Source organism: Carcharodon carcharias, chromosome 8, assembly GCF_017639515.1.
Source record: "Carcharodon carcharias isolate sCarCar2 chromosome 8, sCarCar2.pri, whole genome shotgun sequence".
Taxonomy (NCBI): Eukaryota; Metazoa; Chordata; class Chondrichthyes; order Lamniformes; family Lamnidae; genus Carcharodon; species Carcharodon carcharias.
The window spans coordinates 8,688,401-8,702,072 of record NC_054474.1 but is presented as its reverse complement, the minus strand read 5'-3'; positions in this window follow the sequence as shown (position 1 = coordinate 8,702,072).

Genomic DNA, 13,672 nt, shown 5'->3' with positions numbered 1-13,672 from the left:
TAAAAGAGCGCGAGGAGAGCAGTGGAGACACAGGATAAAAGAGCGCGAGGAGAGTGGAGACACAGGATAAAAGAGCATGAGGAGAGCAGAGACACAGGATGAAAGAGCGAGAGAAGAACGGAGATACAGGATAAAAGAGCCCGAGGACAGCAGTGGAGACACAGGATAAAAGAGCATTAGGAGAGCGGAGACACAGGATAAGAGAGCGCGAGGAGATTGCAGACACAGGATAAAAGAGCATGAGGAGAGTGGAGACACAAGATAAAAGAGCATGTGGAGAGTGGAGACACAGGATAAAAGAGCGCGAGGAGAATGGAGACACAGGATAAAAGAGCACGAGGATAGCAGAGACAGAGGAGAAAATACCACGAGGAGTGCAGAGACACAGGATAAAAGAGTGTGAGGAGAGTGGAGACAAAGGACAAAAGAACGAGAGCAGAGTGGAGACACAGGATAAAAGAGTGAGAGGAGAGCGGTGGAGAGACAGATAAAAGAGCGCGAAGAGAGAAGTGGAGACACAGGTTAAAAGAGCGCGAGGAGAGCGGAATCACAGGATAAAAGAGCGCGAGGAGAGCGGAGACACAGGATAAAAGAGTGTGTGGAGTGCGGAGACACAGGATAAAAGAGCGAGAGGAGAGCGGAGACACAGGAGGAAAGAGCGTGAGGAGAGCGGAGACACAGGATAGAAGAGTGTGTGGAGAGCAGAGACACAGGATAAAAGAGTGTTGGGGAGCGGAGACACAGGATAAAAGAATGCGAGGAGAGCGGAGACACAGGGTAAAAGAGCACGAGGAGAGCGGAGACACAAGATAAAAGAGCACGAGGAGAGCGGAGACACAGGATAAAAGATTGTGAGGAGAGCGGAGACACAGGATAAAAGAGCGCGAGGAGAGTGGAGACACAGGATAAAAGAATGCGAGGAGAGCAGAGACACAGGATAAAAGATTGCGAGGAGAGAGGAGACACAGGATAAAAGAGTGAGAGGAGAGCGGCGACACAGGATTAAAGTGCGCGAGGAGAGCAGCGGAGACACAAGATAAAAGAGCACGAGGAGATTGGAGACACAGGATAAAAGAGTGAGAGGAGAGCAGAGACACAGGATAAAAGACTGTGAGGAGAGCGGAGACACAGGATAAAAGAGCGAGAGGAGAGCGGAGACACAGGATAAAAGTGCTCGAGGAGCGCAAGACAAAGGATAAAAGAGTGCGAGGAGAGCAGCGGAGACACAGGATAATAGAGCTCGAGGAGAGTGGAGACACAGGATAAAAGAGCGTGAGGAGAGCAGTGGAGACACAGGATAAAAGAGCGCGAGGAGAGTGGAGACACAGGATAAAAAAGCACGAGGAGAGCAGAGACACAGGATGTAAGAGCGAGAGGAGAGCAGAGATACAGGATAAAAGAGCCCGAGGAGAGCAGTGGAGACACAGGATAAAAGAGCGAGAGGAGAGCGGAGACACAGGATAAGAGAGCGTGAGGAGAGAGCAGACACAGGATAAAAGAGCATGAGGAGAGTGGAGACCCAGGATAAAAGAGCATGTGGAGAGCGGAGACACAGGATAAAAGCGCGAGGAGAATGGAGACACGGGATAAAGGAGCGGGAGGAGAGCGGTGGAGACACAGGATGAAAGAGCGCGAGGAGTGCGGAGACACAGGATAAAAGTGCGTGTGGAGAGCGGAAACAAAGGATAAAGGAGTGTGTGGAGAGCGGAGACACAGGATAAAAGAGCGAGAGGAGAGCGGTGATACCGGATAAAGAGCACGAGGAGAGAGTAGACACAAGATAAAAGAACGTGAGGAGAGCAGAGACATAGGATAAAAGAGCATGAGGAGAGCAGAGACACAGGAGAAAAGAGCGCGAGGAGAGCGGAGACAAAGGACAAAAGAGCGAGAGGAGAGCGGAGACATAGGATAAAAGAGCGAGAGGAGAGCGGTGATACCGGATAAAAGAGCACGGGGAGAGAGTAGACACAAGATAAAAGAACGTGAGGAGAGCAGAGACATAGGATAAAAGAGCATGAGGAGAGTGGAGACACAGGATAAAAGAATGTGTGGAGAGCGGAGATACAGGATAAAAGAGTGAGAGGAGAGCGGAGACACAGGATAAAAGAGCGCGAGGAGAGCAGCGGATAGACAGGATAAGAGAGATCGAGGAGAGTGGAGACACAGGATAAAAGTGCAAGAGGAGAGCAGTGGAGACACAGGATAAAAGAGCACGAGGAGAGTGGAGAAACAGGATTAAAGAGCGCGAGGAGAGCAGAGACAAAGGATAAAAGAGCGAGAGCAGAGCAGTGGAGACACAGGATAAAAGAGCGCGAGGAGAGTGGAGACACAGGATAAAAGAACGCGAGGAGAGCGGAGACACAGGATAAAAGAAAGTGAGGAGAGCGGAGACACAGGATAAAAGAGCGAGAGGAGAGCGGAGACACAGGATCAAAGTGCACGAGGAGCGCAAGACAAAGGATAAAAGAGTGCGAGGAGAGCAGCAGAGACACAGGATAAGAGAGCTCGAGGAGAGCGGAGACAAAGGATAAAAGAGCGCGAGGAGAGCAGTGGATACACAGGATAAAAGAGCGCGAGGAGAGTGGAGACACAGGATAAAAAAGTACGAGGAGAGCAGAGACACAGGATGAAAGAGTGAGAGGAGAGCAGAGATACAGGATAAAAGAGCCCGAGTAGAGCAGTGGAGACAAAGGATAAAAGAGCATTAGGAGAGCGGAGACACAGGATAAGAGAGCGTGAGGAGAGTGCAGACACAGGATAAAAGAGCATGAGGAGAGTGGAGACCCAGGATAAAAGAGCATGTGGAGAGCGGAGACACAGGATAAAAGAGCGCGAGGAGAATGGAGACACGGGATAAAGGAGCGGGAGGAGAGCGGTGGAGACACAGGATGAAAGAGCGCGAGGAGAGCGGAGACACAGGATAAAAGAGCTAGAGGAGAGCGGTGGAGAGATAGATAAAAGAGTGCGAGGAGAGCAGCTGAGACACAGGATAAGAGAGCTGGAGGAGAGCGGATACACAGGATAAAAGAGCGTGACGAGAGCGGAGACACAGGATAAAAGAGCGCGAGGAGAGCGGAGACACAAGATAAAAGAGCGAGAGGAAAGCGGTGGAGACGCAGGATAAAAGAACGCGAGGAGAGCGGAGACACAGGATAAGAGAGCATGAGGAGAGCAGAGACGCAGGATAAAAGAGCTCAAGGAGAGTGGAGACAAAGTATAAAAGAGTGTGAGGAGAGTGGAGACACAGGATAAAAGAGCGAGACGGGAGCGCAGACACAAGATAAAAGAGCGAGACGAGAGCGGTGGAGACACAAGATAAAAGAGCATGAGGAGAGTGGAGACACAGGATAAAAGAGCGTGAGGAGAGCAGAGACACAGGATAAAAGAGCGCGAGGAGAGCGGAGACACAAGATAAAAGAGCGAGAGGAGAGTGGTGGAGACACAGGATAAAAGAGCGAGAGGAGAGCGGAGACACAGGATAAAAGAGTGAGAGGAGAGCGGAGACACAGGATAAAAGTGCACGAGGAGTGCAAGACAAAGGATAAAAGAGTGCGAGGAGAGCAGCGGAGACACAGGATAAGAGAGCTCGAGGAGAGCGGAGACACAGGATAAAAGAGCGTGAGGAGAGCAGTGGAGACACAGGATAAAAGAGCGCGAGGAGAGTGGAGACACAGGATAAAAAAGCACGAGGAGAGCAGAGACACAGGATGAAAGAGCGAGAGGAGAGCAGAGATACAGGATAAAAGAGCCCGAGGAGAGCAGTGGAGACACAGGATAAAAGAGCGAGAGGAGAGCGGAGACACAGGATAAGAGAGCGTGAGGAGAGTGCAGACACAGGATAAAAGAGCATGAGGAGAGTGGAGACCCAGGTTAAAAGAGCATGTGGAGAGCGGAGACACAGGATAAAAGAGCGCGAGGAGAATGGAGACACGGGATAAAGGAGCGGGAGGAGAGCGGTGGAGACACAGGATGAAAGAGCACGAGGAGTGCGGAGACACAGGATAAAAGTGCGTGTGGAGAGCGGAAACAAAGGATAAAGGAGTGTGTGGAGAGCGGAGACACAGGATAAAAGAGCGAGAGGAGAGCGGTGATACCGGATAAAAGAGCACGAGGAGAGAGGATACACAAGATAAAAGAACGTGAGGAGAGCAGAGACATAGGATAAAAGAGCATGAGGAGAGCAGAGACACAGGAGAAAAGAGCACGAGGAGAGCAGAGACACAAGATAAAAGAGCGAGAGGAAAGCGGTGGAGACACAGGATAAATGAACGTGAGGAGAGCGGAGACACAGGATAAGAGAGCATGAGGAGAGCGGAGACGCAGGATAAAAGAGCGCAAGGAGAGTGGAGACAAAGGATAAAAGAGTGTGAGGAGAGTGGAGACACAGGATAAAAGAGCGAGACGAGAGCGAAGACACAAGATAAAAGAGCGAGAGGAGAGCGGTGGAGACACACGATAAAAGAGCATGAGGAGTGCGGAGACCCAGGATAAAAGAGCGCGAAGAGAGAAGTGGAGACACAAGATAAAAGAGCGCGAGGAGAGTGGAGACACAGGATAAAAGAGCGAGAGGAGAGCGGAGACACAGGATAAAAGTGCACGAGGAGCGCAAGACAAAGGATAAAAGAGTGCGAGGAGAGCAGCGGAGACACAGGATAAGAAAGCTCGAGGAGAGCGGAGACACAGGATAAAAGAGCGCGAGGAGAGCAGTGGATACACAGGATAAAAGAGCGCGAGGAGAGTGGAGACACAGGATAAAAAAGTACGAGGAGAGCAAAGACACAGGATGAAAGAGCGAGAGGAGAGCAGAGATACAGGATAAAAGAGCCCGAGGAGAGCAGTGGAGACAAAGGATAAAAGAGCATTAGGAGAGCGGAGACACAGGATAAGAGAGCGTGAGGAGAGTGCAGATACACGATAAAAGAGCATGAGGAGAGTGGAGACCCAGGATAAAAGAGCATGTGCAGAGCGGAGACACAGGATAAAAGAGCGCGAGGAGAATGGAGACACGGGATAAAGGAGCGGGAGGAGAGCGGTGGAGACACAGGATGAAAGAGCGCGAGGAGAGCGGAGACACAGGATAAGAGAGCGTGAGGAGAGTGCAGATACAGGATAAAAGAGCATGAGGAGAGTGGAGACCCAGGATAAAAGAGCATGTGGAGAGCGGAGACACAGGATAAAAGAGCGCGAGGAAAATGGAGACACGGGATAAAGGAGCGGGAGGAGAGCGGTGGAGACACAGGATTAAAGAGCGCGAGGAGAGCGGAGACACAGGATAAAAGAGCAAGAGGAAAGCGGTGGAGACACAGGATAAAAGAACGCGAGGAGAGCGGAGACACAGGATAAGAGAGCATGAGGAGAGCAGAGACGCAGGATAAAAGAGCTCAAGGAGAGTGGAGACAAAGGATAAAAGAGTGTGAGGAGAGTGGAGACACAGGATAAAAGAGCGAGACGAGAGCGCAGACACAAGATAAAAGAGCGAGAGGAGAGCGGTGGAGACACAAGATAAAAGAGCATGAGGAGAGCGGAGACACAGGATAAAAGAGCGCGAGGAGAGAAGTGGAGACACAAGATAAAAGAGCGCGAGGAGAGTGGAGACACAGGATAAAAGAGCGTGAGGAGAGCAGAGACACAGGATAAAAGAGCGCGAGGAGAGCGGAGACACAAGATAAAAGAGCGAGAGGAGTGTGGTGGAGACACAGGATAAAAGAGCGGGAGGAGAGCGGAGACACAGGATAAAAGAGTGAGAGGAGAGCGGAGACACAGGATAAGAGTGCACGAGGAGTGCAAGACAAAGGATAAAAGAGTGCGAGGAGAGCAGCGGAGACACAGGATAAGAGAGCTCGAGGAGAGCGGAGACACAGGATAAAAGAGCGTGAGGAGAGCAGTGGAGACACAGGATAAAAGAGCGCGAGGAGAGTGGAGACACAGGATAAAAAAGCACGAGGAGAGCAGAGACACAGGATGAAAGAGCGAGAGGAGAGCAGAGATACAGGATAAAAGAGCCCGAGGAGAGCAGTGGAGACACAGGATAAAAGAGCGAGAGGAGAGCGGAGACACAGGATAAGAGAGCGTGAGGAGAGTGCAGACACAGGATAAAAGAGCATGAGGAGAGTGGAGACCCAGGTTAAAAGAGCATGTGGAGAGCGGAGACACAGGATAAAAGAGCGCGAGGAGAATGGAGACACGGGATAAAGGAGCGGGAGGAGAGCGGTGGAGACACAGGATGAAAGAGCACGAGGAGTGCGGAGACACAGGATAAAAGTGCGTGTGGAGAGCGGAAACAAAGGATAAAGGAGTGTGTGGAGAGCGGAGACACAGGATAAAAGAGCGAGAGGAGAGCGGTGATACCGGATAAAAGAGCACGAGGAGAGAGGATACACAAGATAAAAGAACGTGAGGAGAGCAGAGACATAGGATAAAAGAGCATGAGGAGAGCAGAGACACAGGAGAAAAGAGCACGAGGAGAGCAGAGACACAAGATAAAAGAGCAAGAGGAAAGCGGTGGAGACACAGGATAAATGAACGTGAGGAGAGCGGAGACACAGGATAAGAGAGCATGAGGAGAGCAGAGACGCAGGATAAAAGAGCGCAAGGAGAGTGGAGACAAAGGATAAAAGAGTGTGAGGAGAGTGGAGACACAGGATAAAAGAGCGAGACGAGAGCGAAGACACAAGATAAAAGAGCGAGAGGAGAGCGGTGGAGACACACGATAAAAGAGCATGAGGAGTGCGGAGACCCAGGATAAAAGAGCGCGAAGAGAGAAGTGGAGACACAAGATAAAAGAGCGCGAGGAGAGTGGAGACACAGGATAAAAGAGCGAGAGGAGAGCGGAGACACAGGATAAAAGTGCACGAGGAGCGCAAGACAAAGGATAAAAGAGTGCGAGGAGAGCAGCGGAGACACAGGATAAGAGAGCTCGAGGAGAGCGGAGACACAGGATAAAAGAGCGCGAGGAGAGCAGTGGATACACAGGATAAAAGAGCGCGAGGAGAGTGGAGACACAGGATAAAAAAGTACGAGGAGAGCAAAGACACAGGATGAAAGAGCGAGAGGAGAGCAGAGATACAGGATAAAAGAGCCCGAGGAGAGCAGTGGAGACAAAGGATAAAAGAGCATTAGGAGAGCGGAGACACAGGATAAGAGAGCGTGAGGAGAGTGCAGATACAGGATAAAAGAGCATGAGGAGAGTGGAGACCCAGGATAAAAGAGCATGTGCAGAGCGGAGACACAGGATAAAAGAGCGCGAGGAGAATGGAGACACGGGATAAAGGAGCGGGAGGAGAGCGGTGGAGACACAGGATGAAAGAGCGCGAGGAGAGCGGAGACACAGGATAAGTGAGCGTGAGGAGAGTGCAGATACAGGATAAAAGAGCATGAGGAGAGTGGAGACCCAGGATAAAAGTGCATGTGGAGAGCGGAGACACAGGATAAAAGAGCGCGAGGAAAATGGAGACACGGGATAAAGGAGCGGGAGGAGAGAGGTGGAGACACAGGATTAAAGAGCGCGAGGAGAGCGGAGACACAGGATAAAAGAGCAAGAGGAAAGCGGTGGAGACACAGGATAAAAGAACGCGAGGAGAGCGGAGACACAGGATAAGAGAGCATGAGGAGAGCAGAGACGCAGGATAAAAGAGCTCAAGGAGAGTGGAGACAAAGGATAAAAGAGTGTGAGGAGAGTGGAGACACAGGATAAAAGAGCGAGACGAGAGCGCAGACACAAGATAAAAGAGCGAGAGGAGAGCGGTGGAGACACAAGATAAAAGAGCATGAGGAGAGCGGAGACACAGGATAAAAGAGCGAGAGGAGAGCGGAGACACAAGATAAAAGAGCGAGAGGAGAGCGGTGGAGACACAGGATAAAAGAGCGTGAGGAGAGCGGAGACACAGGATAAAAGAGTGAGAGGAGAGCGGAGACACAGGATAAAAGTGCACGAGGAGTGCAAGACAAAGGATAAAAGAGTGCGAGGAGAGCAGCGGAGACACAGGATAAGAGAGCTCGAGGAGAGCGGAGACACAGGATAAAAGAGCGCGAGGAGAGTGGAGACACAGGATAAAAAAGCACGAGGAGAGCAGAGACACAGGATGAAAGAGCGAGAGGAGAGCAGAGACATAGAATAAAAGAGGAAGAGGAGAGCGGTGGAGACAAAGGAAAAAAGAGCGCGAGGAGAGCGGAGAATCAAGATAAAAGAGTGTGAGGAGAGCGGAGACACAGGATAAAAGAGTGAGGAGAGCGGAGACACAGGATAAAAGAGTGAGAGGAGAGTGGAGACACAGGATAAAAGAGCGCGAGGAGCGCAAGACACAGGATAAAAGAGCGCGAGGAGAGCAGCGGAGACACAGGATAAGAGAGCTCGAGGAGAGCGGAGACACAGGATAAAAGAGTGCGAGGAGAGCAGTGGAGACACAGGATAAAAGAGCGCGAGGAGAGTGGAGACACAGGATAAAAGAGCATGAGGAGAGCAGAGACACAGGATGAAAGAGCGAGAGAAGAACAGAGATACAGGATAAAAGAGCCCGAGGACAGCAGTGGAGACACAGGATAAAAGAGCATTAGGAGAGCGGAGACACAGGATAAGAGAGCGCGAGGAGATTGCAGACACAGGATAAAAGAGCATGAGGAGAGTGGAGACACAAGATAAAAGAGCATGTGGAGAGTGGAGACACAGGATAAAAGAGCGCGAGGAGAATGGAGACACAGGATAAAAGAGCACGAGGATAGCAGAGACAGAGGAGAAAATAGCACGAGGAGTGTGGAGACACAGGATAAAAGAGTGTGAGGAGAGTGGAGACAAAGGACAAAAGAACAAGAGCAGAGTGGAGACACAGGATAAAAGAGTGAGAGGAGAGCGGTGGAGAGACAGATAAAAGAGCGCGAAGAGAGAAGTGGAGACACAGGTTAAAAGAGCGCGAGGAGAGCGGAATCACAGGATAAAAGAGTGTGTGGAGTGCGGAGACACAGGATAAAAGAGCGAGAGGAGAGCGGAGACACAGGAGGAAAGAGTTTGAGGAGAGCGGAGACACAGGATAGAAGAGTGTGTGGAGAGCAGAGACACAGGATAAAAGAGTGTTGGAGAGCGGAGACACAGGATAAAAGAATGCGAGGAGAGCGGAGACACAGGGTAAAAGAGCACGAGGAGAGCGGAGACACAAGATAAAAGAGCACGAGGAGAGCGGAGACGCAGGATAAAAGAGCGTGAGGAGAGCGGAGACACAGGATAAAAGAGCATGAGAAGAGCGGAGACACAGGATAAAAGATTGTGAGGAGAGCGGAGACACAGGATAAAAGAGCGAGAGGAGAGCGGAGACACAGGATGAAAGAGCGTGAGGAGAGCGGTGACAAAGAATAAATGAGTGTGTGGAGAGCGGAGACACAGAATAAAAGAGTGTGTGGAGAGCGGAGACACAAGATAAAAGAGTGCGAGGAGAGCAGAGACAAATGATAAAAGAGCACGAGGAGAGCAGAGACACAAGGTAAATGAGCGCGAGGAGAGTGGAGACACAGGATAAAAGCGCGTGAGAAGAGCGGAGACACAGGAGAAAAGAGCATGAGGAGAGCGGAGACACAGGATAAAAGAGCGCGAGGAGAGCGGAGACACAAGATAAAAGAGCGAGAGGAAAGCGGTGGAGACACAGGATAATAGAATGCGAGGAGAGCGGAGAAACAGGATAAGAGAGCATAAGGAGAGCGGAGATGCAGGATAAAAGAGCGCAAGGAGAGTGGAGACAAAGGATAAAAGAGTGTGAGGAGAGTGGAGACACAGGATAAAAGAGCGAGAGGAGAGCGGTGGAGACACAGGATAAATGAGCATGAGGAGAGCGGAGACACAGGATAAAAGAGCGCGAGGAGAGAAGTGGAGACACAAGATAAAAGAGCGCGAGGAGAGTGGAGACACAGGATAAAAGAGCATGAGGAGAGCGGAGACACAGGATCAAAGAGCGCGAGGAGAGCGTAGACACAAGATAAAAGAGCGAGAGGAGAGCGGAGGAGACACAGGATAAAAGAACGCGATGAGAGCGGAGACACAGGATAAGAGAGCATGAGGAAAGCGGAGACGCAGGATAAAAGAGCGCGAGGAGAGTGGAGACACAGGATAAAAGAGCGTGAGGAGAGCGGAGACACAGGATAAAAGAGCGTGAGGAGAGAGGAGACACAGGATAAAAGAGCGTGAGGAGAGCGGAGACACAGGATAAAAGAGCGCGAGGAGAGCGGAGACACAGGACAAAAGAACAAGAGGAGAGTGGAGACACAGGATAAAAGAGCATGAGGAGAGCCAAGACACAGGATAAAAGAGCGAGAGGAGAGCGGAGACATAGTATAAAAGAGTGAGAGGAGAGCGGTGGTGACACAGGATAAAAGAGCACGAGGAGAGCGGAGACACAGGATAAAAGAGTGTGAGGAGAGCGGAGACACAGGATAAAAGAGTGAGAGGAGAGCAGAGACACTGGATAAAAGAGCGCGAGGAGAGCAGCAGAGACACAGGATAAGAGAGATCGAGGAGAGCGGAGACACAGGATAAAAGAGCGCGAGGAGAGCAGTGGAGACACAGGATAAAAGAGCACGAGGAGAGTGGAGACACAGGATGAAAGAGCGTGAGGAGAGCGGAGACAAAGAATAAATGAGTGTGTGGAGAGCGGAGACACAGGATAAAAGATTGTGTGGAGAGCGGAGACAGAGGATAAAAGAGTGCGAGGAGAGCGGAGACACAGGATAAAAAAGCACGAGGAGAGCGGAGACACAAGGTAAATGAGCGTGAGGAGAGTGGAGACACAGGATAAAAGAGCATGAGGAGAGCGGAGACACAGGATAAGAGAGCATGAGGAGAGCGGAGACGCAGGATAACAGAGCGCAAGGAGAGTGGAGACAAAGGATAAAAGAGTGTGAGGAGAGTGGAGACACAGGATAAAAGAGCGAGACGAGACCGCAGACATAAGATAAAAGAGCGAGAGGAGAGCGGTGGAGACACAAGATAAAAGAGCATGAGGAGAGCAGAGGCACAGGATAAAAGAGCGCGAGGAGAGCAGTGGAGACACAAGATAAAAGAGCGCGAGGAGAGTGGAGACACAGGATAAAAGAGCGTGAGGAGAGCGGAGACACAGGATAAAAGAGCATGAGGAGAGCGGAGACACAGGAGAAAAGAGCATGAGGAGTGCGGAGACACAGGATAAAAGAGTGTGAGGAGAGTGGAGACACAGGATAAAAGAGCGAGAGTAGAGCGGAGACATAGGATAAAAGAGGAAGAGGAGAGCGGTGGAGACACAGGAAAAAAGAGCACGAGGAGAGCAGAGAATCAAGATAAAAGAGTGTGAGGAAAGCGGAGACACAGGATAAAAGAGTCAGAGGAGAGCGGAGACACAGGATAAAAGAGCGCGAGGAGAGCAGTGGAGACACAGGATATAAGAGCGCGAGGAGAGTGGAGACGCAGGCTGAAAGAGCACGAGGAGAGCAGAGACACAGGATGAAAGAGCGAGAGAAGAACGGAGATACAGGATAAAAGAGCCCGAGGACAGCAGTGGAGACACAGGATAAAAGAGCATTAGGAGAGTGGAGACACAGGATAAGAGAGCGCGAGGAGATTGCAGACACAGGATAAAAGAGCATGAGGAGAGTGGAGACACAAGATAAAAGAGCATGTGGAGAGTGGAGAGACAGGATAAAAGAGCGCGAGGAGAATGGAGACACAGGATAAAAAAGTACGAGGAGAGCAAAGACACAGGATGAAAGAGCGAGAGGAGAGCAGAGATACAGGATAAAAGAGCCCGAGGAGAGCAGTGGAGACAAAGGATAAAAGAGCATTAGGAGAGCGGAGACACAGGATAAGAGAGCGTGAGGAGAGTGCAGATACAGGATAAAAGAGCATGAGGAGAGTGGAGACCCAGGATAAAAGAGCATGTGCAGAGCGGAGACACAGGATAAAAGAGCGCGAGGAGAATGGAGACACGGGATAAAGGAGCGGGAGGAGAGCGGTGGAGACACAGGATGAAAGAGCGCGAGGAGAGCGGAGACACAGGATAAGAGAGCGTGAGGAGAGTGCAGATACAGGATAAAAGAGCATGAGGAGAGTGGAGACCCAGGATAAAAGAGCATGTGGAGAGCGGAGACACAGGATAAAAGAGCGCGAGGAAAATGGAGACACGGGATAAAGGAGCGGGAGGAGAGAGGTGGAGACACAGGATTAAAGAGCGCGAGGAGAGCGGAGACACAGGATAAAAGAGCAAGAGGAAAGCGGTGGAGACACAGGATAAAAGAACGCGAGGAGAGCGGAGACACAGGATAAGAGAGCATGAGGAGAGCAGAGACGCAGGATAAAAGAGCTCAAGGAGAGTGGAGACAAAGGATAAAATAGTGTGAGGAGAGTGGAGACACAGGATAAAAGAGCGAGACGAGAGCGCAGACACAAGATAAAAGAGCGAGTGGAGAGCGGTGGAGACACAAGATAAAAGAGCATGAGGAGAGCGGAGACACAGGATAAAAGAGCGAGAGGAGAGCGGAGACACAAGATAAAAGAGCGAGAGGAGAGCGGTGGAGACACAGGATAAAAGAGCGTGAGGAGAGCGGAGACACAGGATAAAAGAGTGAGAGGAGAGCGGAGACACAGGATAAAAGTGCACGAGGAGTGCAAGACAAAGGATAAAAGAGTGCGAGGAGAGCAGCGGAGACACAGGATAAAAGAGCGCGAGGAGAGTGGAGACACAGGATAAAAAAGCACGAGGAGAGCAGAGACACAGGATGAAAGAGCGAGAGGAGAGCAGAGACATAGGATAAAAGAGGAAGAGGAGAGCGGTGGAGACAAAGGAAAAAAGAGCGCGAGGAGAGCGGAGAATCAAGATAAAAGAGTGTGAGGAGAGCGGAGACACAGGATAAAAGAGTGAGGAGAGCGGAGACACAGGATAAAAGAGTGAGAGGAGAGTGGAGACACAGGATAAAAGAGCGCGAGGAGAGCAGTGGAGACACAGGATAAAAGAGCGCGAGGAGAGTGGAGACACAGGATAAAAGAGCATGAGGAGAGCAGAGACACAGGATGAAAAAGCGAGAGAAGAACGGAGATACAGGATAAAAGAGCCCGAGGACAGCAGTGGAGACACAGGATAAAAGAGCATTAGGAGAGCGGAGACACAGGATAAGAGAGCGCGAGGAGATTGCAGACACAGGATAAAAGAGCATGAGGAGAGTGGAGACACAAGATAAAAGAGCATGTGGAGAGTGGAGACACAGGATAAAAGAGCGCGAGGAGAATGGAGACACAGGATAAAAGAGCACGAGGATAGCAGAGACAGAGGAGAAAATAGCACGAGGAGTGCGGAGACACAGGATAAAAGAGTGTGAGGAGAGTGGAGACAAAGGACAAAAGAACAAGAGCAGAGTGGAGACACAGGATAAAAGAGTGAGAGGAGAGCGGTGGAGAGACAGATAAAAGAGCGCGAAGAGAGAAGTGGAGACACAGGTTAAAAGAGCGCGAGGAGAGCGGAATCACAGGATAAAAGAGTGTGTGGAGTGCGGAGACACAGGATAAAAGAGCGAGAGGAGAGCGGAGACACAGGAGGAAAGAGCGTGAGGAGAGCGGAGACACAGGATAGAAGAGTGTGTGGAGAGCAGAGACACAGGATAAAAGAGTGTTGGAGAGCGGAGACACAGGATAAAAGAATGCGAGGAGAGCGGAGACACAGGGTAAAAG